Source organism: Haematobia irritans, chromosome 1 (assembly GCF_050003625.1).
Source record: "Haematobia irritans isolate KBUSLIRL chromosome 1, ASM5000362v1, whole genome shotgun sequence".
Taxonomy (NCBI): Eukaryota; Metazoa; Arthropoda; class Insecta; order Diptera; family Muscidae; genus Haematobia; species Haematobia irritans.
In genome coordinates this window covers 105409921-105421257 of record NC_134397.1, presented here as the reverse complement: position 1 = coordinate 105421257, position 11337 = coordinate 105409921, and the positions used below count along the sequence as shown (strand labels likewise).

Genomic DNA, 11337 nt, shown 5'->3' with positions numbered 1-11337 from the left:
TTGGTTTGTTGTCGTGCAAAATTTAGACAATAATAAAATAATTTTATTTATTATTTTATTAAGAATGAACATCTCACGGTACAGCACAAACAGAAATTGTAGACATATTAGAGTTTTTATTGTTCGCTATGTTGTACATCAAAATACTCCACAGTCATAGCGTTTTGGCGCCAAAGAGTGAATTGGCATGCAAATTGAGAAAGAAGGGAACAACAAAATTTTTAGCAGAGCAAAAATAAAAACGTCTTTTCAGTTAAACGATTTGAACAAACAATGATGAAAAATATTTATTGACATAAGTTTCAAATAAGAAAGTTGAAAAAAAAAACAATTTCACAAAAGTCAAAGACTACTAGATTTGTTCGTACAAGTATTTTCATAACGAGTATATTTCAATACCCCCACTCGAACAAAATCTATTTTAAATTTAAACCCATTTGCCTTTAGCAAAATTGGTGTTTATTATTTGGTACTGCTTTTGTTAAATTATCAGCTACCATTACTTGTGTCTTAATTCCTACAAATTTTACCATATTCCGATCCTTTTTTTCGCGTATAAAATGGTGTCGAACGTCTATGTGCTTCGATCTTGCAAGATATTTGTTTGTTGACGCCAGATGTATTGCACTTTGGTTATCGCAGTATATTTCCGTGGGATCATCTTTGAATTGTGAGTTGAGTTCTGCATTTAAATTTCTAAGCCACATCACTTCTTGTACTGTGGCGGATAATGCCATGTATTCGGCTTCAGTGGTAGATAAAGCAACGGTCGGTTGATGTTTCGATCCCCAAGAAATTGGTCCACCCTGAAAAATACATATGTAACCAGTTACTGATCTCCTTTCGTCTAGATCATTTGCCCAGTCTGAATCAGAATATGCAATGAGATCTTCATTTCCTCTTTTGGAAAACTTAATTTTTGTGCCTTTTAAATATCTGAATATTCGTTTTACCGCAGACCAATGCTCTTTTCCAGGACATTTATTAAATTTACTTAGTTTGTTTACCGCCAAGCATATGTCCGGTCTTGTGCATTGCGATGCAAACAGCAAACTACCTATTGCTTGTTGGTATGGCACTTGGGACATTTCCTTAATTTCCGATGGTGTTTTTGGACTCATATCATTGGAAAGTTTAACATTGACATCCATGGGAGTTGATATCGGATTGCAATTTTCCATGTTAAATTTTGATAACATCCTCTCGATGTATTCTTGTTGATCCAAGTATATATCACCGTCCATTTGCGTGATTCTTATTCCAAGACATTGTTTTGCTTTTCCAAGGAATTTCATTTTGAATTGGGACATTAAATCCGAAATGACTTTTTGACGATATGACTTTTCATTGCTAAATATCAAAATATCGTCGACATAAATAGCCAAAAAAGTCATCGATTTACCATTTCTATGGATATATATGCACGGATCAACTTTCGATCTTATAAGACCAAATCTCCCTAAAGCATCGTCTAATTTCATATTCCAAACTAAGCTGGATTATTTTAGTCCATATATTGCTTTGTTAAGCTTCAAAACATCTCCTTTTTCACCGATCGAAATACCGTCTGGCTTTTCTATATATATATCCTCTTTCAATTCACCTTGCAGAAACGCAGTTATTGCATCCATTTGCTCAATCTCTAAATTGTATTTGACTGCCAAGGCCATTAAAAATCGAATCGAAGTATATCGAACCACAGGAGAATACGTTTCTTCATAATCAATCCCCTTTTCCTGGGTGAATCCCTTAGCCACCAATCTCGCCTTGAATTTGATGTTGTTGTCAGTTTCTCTTTTTTTCTTAAATACCCATCTTGTTTTCACAACATTGGCCTCAGGTGGTTTCTTGACACATGTCCAAGTGTTATTTTCATGAAGTGATCCAAGCTCACTTTCTATTGCCTCAATCCATCTATCTTTTTCACAACCACGGATTGCCTCAGAAAAATTTGTGGGTTCTTCATTAATTTCCAAATTTTGTACGGTCAGCGCGTTCTTTGTAGCAAGACGTTCACTTCGACGAAGAAATCTAACATTATCATCTTGCGCGTTAACACCTTCCGAGCTTATTTTTCTTTCATTATCAACATTCAAAGGAGCTATATTCACTTCTGAGCTACTGCCCAAGTCCCCCACTTCAGGTTCATCATGTGGTAAGGATGATGAACATGATTCGAACTCGCTTTTGTTATCAGAACAATCTGCCCCCACTACAACTGAATACACTGGAGCGTTTCTATTTTCTGTTTCATTACTTGAAGAATAGTACAATTCCGTTTCATGGAAAATGATATCTCGACATGTGAAAACTTCTCTTCGTTTGGGGCTGTAAACTCGAAAACCTTTCGAAGTTGTACTATATCCTACAAATATGCATTTTTCTGACTTGGAATCCAACTTTCTACGTTTTTGCTTCGGAACATGTGTCATAGCCACACAACCAAAAACTTTAAAATAGCTTACATTTGGAGTTTTTCCAGTCCACATTTCTTCTGGAGTCTTTGGCAAATTTTTGTGGGGCGATCTATTTATTATATAACTGGCACAATTTACCGATGCATCCATAACGCTTTTGATCCAATATATGGGACCGACTCCTTGATACGAAAAACAACCCCATACCATAATGCTTAGACCTCCATGTTTTATTGTTTTCGTTGTAAATTTTGGGTTGTATTCGCTGTTAGGGGGCCTACGAACGAAGGATCGGGAACCCTTTCCACCAAAAAGGACAATTTTCGATTCATCAGTCCATAGTACATTTCTCCACTTTTCCTTAGGCCAATTTTGATGTGCTTTGGCAAAAGATAGCCTTTTAGCAACATGCTTAGAGGAAAGGAGCGGAACTTTTCGAGGACTACAGGCATTGAGGTTGTTGTCTCGAAGTCTGCGACGAATAGTTTCCGCGCTTGCCGGCACATCCAATGATTTTTTCAGCTCCGTAGCTGTTATAAATGGATTGGCTTTAGTCTTCCGAACTAAACGTTTTACCATTAAGGGTGACAAAACTGGCTTTCTACCACGAGTTTCAACTCTTTGCTCATATCTTACGGCATTTATTATCATCCTATTGGAACAGTCTAGCAATTCCCTTATTTGGGAATACGATTTGCCCTCGGACACAAACTTTTTCATCAACTCACGTTTTTCCGTCGTACAATGCTTTCCGCGACCCATACCTATATAATTTTTATGAAATTTTTATGTGATTTTACAGAAAGCGCATTAAAAAATATTTATTACCTTTTGTTTCCACTTTTTTCTCGAAATTTTGCAAAATAAATTTAAATCACGTTACCGGTGCTATTTTAATGACTGCACTGAAGTAGACCTTTTTGTAAATGACTGTTCATTTCTAAAGAACCGTTAACTAAATTGAGAGAAAAATATTTCTCTTAAAAAGAGTAAATAGAGTACTACGTTACTGCTGAGTTGTGTTAAAATAATTAGCACAATTTTTTTTTATGGAATGAAAAGTATGTTCGACGTTGGTGCTATTTTATTGACCGGCACTGTATATATATATATATATATATATATATATATATATATATATATATATATATATATATATATATATATATATATATATATATATATATATATATATATATATATATATATATATATACATATATATATATATATATATATATATATATATATATATACATACATATATATATATATATATATATATATATATATATATATATATATATATATATATATATATATATATATATATATATATATATATATATATATATATATATATATATATATATATATATATATATATATATATATATATATATATATATAAATTGTTTGACAAATATAGAGAATGTTTCTCAATGTGAAGGTTCAATTGTTTTCAATAAAAATGCATTCATAAAGAAAACGTGGTAACAATGAAATTCGAAAGTTTTGGCAACTTCGGTGGATTGGTTTGTTGTCGTGCAAAATTTAGACAATAATAAAATAATTTTATTTATTATTTTATTAAGAATGAACATCTCACGGTACAGCACAAACAGAAATTGTAGACATATTAGAGTTTTTATTGTTCGCTATGTTGTACATCAAAATACTCCACAGTCATAGCGTTTTGGCGCCAAAGAGTGAATTGGCATGCAAATTGAGAAAGAAGGGAACAACAAAATTCATTCAGCAATACGATTTATGGAGAAGGCAATCGCCGTGAACAAATTGGATGTGTTGGAGGTAGTATGGAAATTATTATCTGCACTCCTGATCGTTTAAATTGTGCAAGCGAATGTTATTGACACAGCCACTATTACTTATCTATTTTTAGATGATGCTCATCTTATTTTGGATATGGGTTTTGAACCTCAGATTCGGAAGATATCCATAAGCGTAGGAAGGCCTCTGGGGAGGGGGCTTAGACCCCCAGAAAAATTTTAGCCCCCCCCCAGAATTTGAAAACCGATTTTACGATTTTACATTTTTATAAAAATTAAACAAGTATATACAACCGCACAAAGTTCCGCTAAAGATTTTCATGCACAATCGAATTACTTTGGTTGTGGCAGCAGTTGCCGATGGTAATGTTTGAAATCTGATATTTATAAAATAAAGCTGTGGTTGCACTTTTGATTTAGTTGAATAACTAAAGCTCCTTTATTATTTTGTTTAGTCTGGTTTAGTCAATTTAATTAAAAAATAGTAATTGATATTAAAAATATTCTTTCATAAATTAATAACTTAATAATGCTGCAAAAAAGCGTAGCCAAAAAAGAAGTGAAAATGTTCTTTTTGGGTCCGGAAGTGGTGCAAAATTGGCGGAGAAGCGATGAATGTAATATGAAATTGTCATAGAACGAATATCCACCGTTTCAGCAGCCGTTGCAATGAATTTGAATCACTTCTTAAGGTGTGACCCGAATTCAGTGTTTTGAATGTGAATTAAAAAATTTTGTTATAAGTATACAAAAAAAAATGCATATTTTTTATGATTTTTAACGCTTCTAACGCTTGTTTGAAACGCTTTCCCTCGAATATTTTCAAAAATTCTAAAAAAATTTCTATAATGAATTTAGCATTTCTGTGGCAAAATTTTAATAATTTGTACCATTTTATTTATTCTTACTTTTTTTTTAAGAAAACAAAAAATAACGCATTAAAATATGAAAAAAATGGAGTAAAAGTGTGCTTAATGTGGTTAAACTCGGTTCCGATTTAGATATAGCTCCCATATATATCTTTCATCCGATTTGGATTTATATGGCCTCAAAAGCCTGAGTATTGCCCTGAGTTGCTTGAATTTTTGCACAAGGAGTACGTTTTATAGTATCGTTAATTGTGCAAAATTTAGTTGAAGTCGGTTCAGATTTGCATATAGCTCCCATATATATCATTCGCCCGATTTGGACTAATATGCCCACAGAGGCAAACGTGCTACCCTGATTTACGAGAAATTTTGCAGAGGGAGTAGAATTGAACCTGAAACTTTGCACATGCAGTAGAATTAAGGTTCTGCATATGCGTGTTTATTTTGGTTGAAATCGGTTCAGATTTTGATATAGCTCCCATATATATATTTCGCCCGATTTTCCGTCATATGACCACAGAGGTCAATGTTGTAATCTGATTTACATGAAATTTTGCACAGGGAGTAAATTCAACATAGTAACTATGCACGTGAAATTTGATTGCAATCGGTTCAGATTTCGATATAGATTCCATATATATGTTTTTCATATTTAGACAAAACTGGCCGAAATACCTACATTTTCCTTATCAAATCGCCACTGCTAAGTCGAAAACTTATCAAAATGACTCAAATTTTCCTATTACTCTATTACACATCTATCGACCGATAAATCATAAATACACTTTTGCGAAGTTGCCTCAAATTGGTTAATATTTAAATGTTTCCTATATTTTTTACTAACATTGTGTTCCACCTCAGCGCATTAGCCGACTTAAATGTAAAATCTATAAGTATTGCAGAACTCTGTACAGATCTGCTCAGATATACAGAATATATGTGTATGGATTCATATAGCATCCAACACATTGGACGGATTTGATATGGTATCGAAAATGTGGACTTACAAAGTGGTGAAGGGTATAATATAGTCGGCCCCGCCCGACTTTAGACTTTCCTTACTTGTTTTGCTGGGAAGAGTGTGGAACTACTTTTAGTTGCTTTATTATAAATTAATTGTCGAGTTATTTTGATGCCTATATTGTTATTCATTTTTATGAAATAAAACATTAATTGAACCTATAAGTTCAGTCTATAAATTTTCAGCTAGGGGGGCTATAGCCCCCCTAGGAAAATTGTCTAGCTACGCTAATGAAGATATCGTTGGATATACGGCTCGATAAAAAACCCGTAATGACAAGTGCTAGAAGTCCGACATTTTACCGACGGTTATTTGAACAACCCCATACCGGTGCGTGATGTATCATTGGATTTGGTCGAGCAAACCATCGAAATTATTGAAGAGAATGAAAAATTCTATTTGGTAAAGATTTTTATTAAATATGTGGAAGCTTTAGCTGATGATTTGTCTAATGATTTAAAATTAGATGGGTTTCGCTATTGCAGATATTATCTCTGGTGAAGTAAACAATCTTATAGCAACTGATATTGCCTCACGTGGCCTGGTCATAGAAGAAATATCGAAGAATACAGTAACAGTGCTATATTTAGTTATAGAACTCGATCCGATTGGGGCATAGCATCGGAATTAATTCCTATACCTGAAAAAGCTGGTCAGGATAAACCATCTGACTCCCGACCATGGCTGAACCTTTTGCTAAAACCAAAGAACGCTGTGCTGAAGAAGCACATCAATTTAATCGAATGCAATGTGGTAGAGTATGCGAAAGTTATGGCGGTCGTAGTGGTAGTAAATAACATGGAAAATCTTCCAAACGACCTATGAATTAGCACAAACATTTTATTGATTTTCTGTTGGATTTATTAAAATATGTATGTAGTAACATTTTTGCTGTTAAAGGTGGGTACTATGTTCGGTTTTCGAGTTGAAAATCATTTTATTTTCTCGATTACTTTTTCTAAAATAATCAAAATTGTAAATGTAAACAAACATAATTCTGCTAAAGCTTGATGAAAACTCGATAAAAAATAAAATGCGCACCAATTAAATTTAATTATCTTCTTCAAATTAAACTAAAAGTGCAAAAATATATATGAAGACGATTATATTTTTGCACTTTTAGTTTTGGTGGAAAAACCGAACTAGTGTTGGGAAAGTAACGAGTATTTGATTACAAGTACTCGTTACTGACTAATTTTTTGAGTACTCGTTACTAGTAAAAGAGTACTCAATATCTTCAATGCCAGTTTTTTTCTTCTGACGGTGAGTAAGTTGGCGGTTTGGAAGTAAAATTCTTGACTTCTTGAAAAATATTAATTGAAGTTTTCGAAAATCGTTTTATCAGTTAAAATAACACGAAAAGGATATATGGCTTCACCTTTGAACAAAGTGAAAAATTTATCCGATTTCTTAAAAACGTTTGCATTTGAAAAAATTTGCATTGGGTGTAGGTGGGAGCTATAATTTAAAGCATCACATGGATCACGTCTCATGCGAATAGTATGAATAATAATGTCGTTGACTTCAGCTGGTTCAATCCAATTGTTTTCAGAGAAGGTACTCAAGCTTATTCAAAAACCCTTGGAAAATTTCAACATTGGGTCTCACGATAAAAATGATCGCTAAATATTTTCATCCACTGTCAATGGTGGATTTAAAAAGTTTGCAAATTGCAAGCATCAGTAATACACAATGCCATTTAGATATACCCTGACGAAAAAATACCAAATAGTGAATACGAAATTGGCTCTAAAAATTTGAATGATTGGTGAAAATCTTTTTCTAACGAGACCCATATATCTACAACACCACATTTTATAACACTAGAATAAAACTGGATAATGTAATTTGCTTTTCTATACTGTTTTTAAATTTAAAAAAGAGGAAGATATTATTAAAAAGTGCCCACAATGTCTTTTTTAATTTTTTTATAAAAGTAACGAGTAGTAACGAGTACTCAATTCAAAAGTAACGAGTAGTAACGAGTAGTCAAAAGTAATCAAAATTTACAACACTAAACCGAACATAGCACTCACCTTTAAATTAACTCAATTGAATTACAGGCAAGGCCGTATTCAGGGGGGGGGGGGGTGAGGGGGATCAAACCCCCCCCCCCGAAATGAATGAATAATTTTAGATAAAGAAATATATATTTTTAGCTGCATAGGTTTTATTTTGAAAAACGCTTACCTATAAAACTTGCACAAATCATAGAATACTAGTTGAAAAGCCCGTCAAACGACGGTCGAAAAAAACAAATTGTTTTTGTTCTCGCACCACAAATTTCATTTTTGGAAAATGTATTTCTGCTTTTTATGTGTGTTTGTTGTTCTTTTTCTGAACATGACTCGCTTTGTTTGGCCATAGCAACAACAACGAAACAGCCAAACACACATGTGTAAATGAAATGGCGCAAAACCTGCGAAATGAACCTGCCTAATTCAGCGATGGAAGCACTTGGAGAGTGCAATAAAGAGATATTTCCAAACGTGCATATTCTTTTAAAAATTTTGGTCACTTTGCCAGTTACTCAGGGATGGAAAATACAATTTTTAAGAAAGTACAAAAAAGGTACTTTTTACTAAATTTCAACAAAAATTTCACTGGAAGATTATTGTCAAGAGACTGAATTTTAAAGAAAATAAAATTTTGACAAAATTTTCTATATAAATAAAATTTTGGAAAAATTTTCTATAGAAATAAAATTTTGGAAAAATTTTCTATAGAAATAAAATTTTGTTGTTGTTTTTTTATTTCAGCTTAAAACCATACATTGACTAAACTACAAGAGTAGCTTAACCAACAGAGGAAAAGAATGTTTGTCAAATTTATTTGGGCAAAGCCCTATAGACTGCAAGATGGTTGGATGGACGCACGTTTCGGAATTACCACATTCCTCATCAGCATCCTCTACTTGCAGCAAAACTATCAACCAATTATCAGAATAAATTCAGGCAGTTTATTAAACCCAACAAAAACCACACTTGAACCCTCCGAAAAAAGGTTTTACATTGATAGCCGGCTTAAGCTGAGTACTATGTTCAGTTTTCAAGCTGAAAACCAGCTTGTTTTCACGGTTACTTTTTTTAATTAACTAATTTAGAAATATAAAATTATTTGCAATCAATTCCTTGGATCTTTTCCATCCATTATTTGGCAATACTCGATCAAAATATAATCGTCTTCATAAATATATTTGTAGTTTTAACTTAGTGTTTTGGTGAAAAAACCGAACATAGTACTCACCTTTATGCCGAAATAAACTCGAAACAAACATATCTCTTTTCCTATGCCACTGTCAAATCATCGATTTGAATTCACATGGCTGGGTTTATTTTGAGCGTGCCTCCTCTTCTTTTTCCATTTGTTTTTTGCAAAAATATTCTATAGAAAAAAATTTTGCAAAATTTTTTCTATAGAAATAAAATTTTGCAAAATTTTCCTATAGAAATAAAATTTTGCAAAATTTTCCTATAGAAATAAAATTTTTATAAACTTTTCAATTGAAATAAAATTTTGACAACATTTACTATAAAAATAAAATTTTGCAAAAATTCTATATAGAAATAAAATTTTGACAACATTTTCTACCGAAATAAAAAATCGATAATATAGAATCGCATTCTTTTTTCGACTAAATCATTCTTGAAGTTCAATAAAATCCTGTTTTTGACTATGTCTTTTACAAAATCGAGATTTTCTTCCCACATGAACATGTCTGTTTTGCCATATTTGTAAAAGATTATTAGCAAATAAGGTTGATAAAGACTTTCTCAATATATTAAAATATTTTGTCGAAGCTATTGTACCATAAATCTGATATCGACTCAAAAATGTCTACACAAAAGGTACTAAATCATTAGCGGGGATACTACGGTACTGACCGGGGTGAAAAAGTATTGAAAAAAGTACTTTCGTACTGCATTTTCCATCCCTGCAGTTACTACACACAAAAAATTTTTTTCTGATTCAATCACGAAATTAATTGATCCAATAATTTAATTGAAATGTCTTCAATCACAGAAATGATAGTATCAATTAAAAAATTAATTGAAGGTCAATTAAAAAGTTAATTGATCCAATTAAAAAATTAGTTGATACTATTATTTTTGTGATTGATTTTTGTTTCAATTAAAAAATTTGTTAAATCAATTAAATTTTTAATTGAATATTTTTTAAAACTCAATTAAAATTTTAATTGGAAAAATTTTCGTGAAATTTTTTTGTGTGTACGTGCTCATCCGAACGTTCATTTTCAACAATGAAGAGATTAAAGACGTATCTTAGAAATTCGACCAGCGAGAGTAGACTCATGGATTGGCATTAATGTCGGTTCATCGCCGAATAAATGTGCCGACTGAAGAAGTCATTGATTTATTTGCTGCCCAAAAAGCCCGTCGGCTCAATTTAATATTATAACAAGTAAGGAAAGTCTAAAGTCGGGCGGGGCCGACTATATTATACCCTGCACCACTTTGTAGATCTAAATTTTCGATACCATATCACATCCGTCAAATGTGTTGGGTGCTATATAGAAAGGTTTGTCCCAAATACATACATTTAAATATCACTCGATCTGGACAGAATTTGATAGACTTCTACAAAATCTATAGACTCAAAATTTAAGTCGGCTAATGCACTAGGGTGGAACACAATTTTAGTAAATAAATATGGGAAACATTTAAATCTGAAGCAATTTTAAGGAAACTTCGCAAAAGTTTATTTATGATTTATCGCTCGATATATATGTATTAGAAGTTTAGGAAAATTAGAGTCATTTTTACAACTTTTCGATTAAGCAGAGGCGATTTTACAAGGAAAATGTTGGTATTTTGACCATTTTTGTCGAAATCAGAAAAACATATATATGGGAGCTGTATCTAAATCTGAACCGACTTCAACCAAATTTGGCACACAATGCTAATTCTACTCCCTGTGCAAAATTTCAACTAAATCGGAGTTAAAAATTGGCCTCTGTGGTCATATGAGTGTAAATCGGGCAAAAGCTATATATGGGAGCTATATCTAAATCTGAACCGATTTCAATCAAATTTGGCACGCATAGCTACAATGCTAAATCTTCTCCCTGTGCAAAATTTCAACCAAATTGGGCCAAAACTCTGGCTACTAGAACCATATTAGTCCATATCGGGCGAAAGATATATATGGGAGCTATATATAAATCTGAACCGATTTCAATCAAATTTTGCACATGTAACTGTACTACTAATTGTACCCCT

General features: G+C 32.4%; 2 long non-coding RNA genes across 2 annotated transcripts; both read left to right on the top strand.

Moving 5' to 3' along the window:
* Nucleotides 1–3860: 3860 nt before the first annotated feature.
* On the top strand, nucleotides 3861–4640 carry LOC142240881 (uncharacterized). Its single transcript, XR_012723419.1, has 2 exons — nucleotides 3861–4229; nucleotides 4321–4640. It is a non-coding gene; the product is annotated as an uncharacterized LOC142240881 (long non-coding RNA).
* A 1695-nt stretch (nucleotides 4641–6335) lies between these two features.
* On the top strand, nucleotides 6336–7151 carry LOC142221558 (uncharacterized). The gene is made up of 2 exons (XR_012718120.1): nucleotides 6336–6499; nucleotides 6564–7151. It is a non-coding gene; the product is annotated as an uncharacterized LOC142221558 (long non-coding RNA).
* The last annotated feature ends 4186 nt before the right edge of the window (nucleotides 7152–11337 follow it).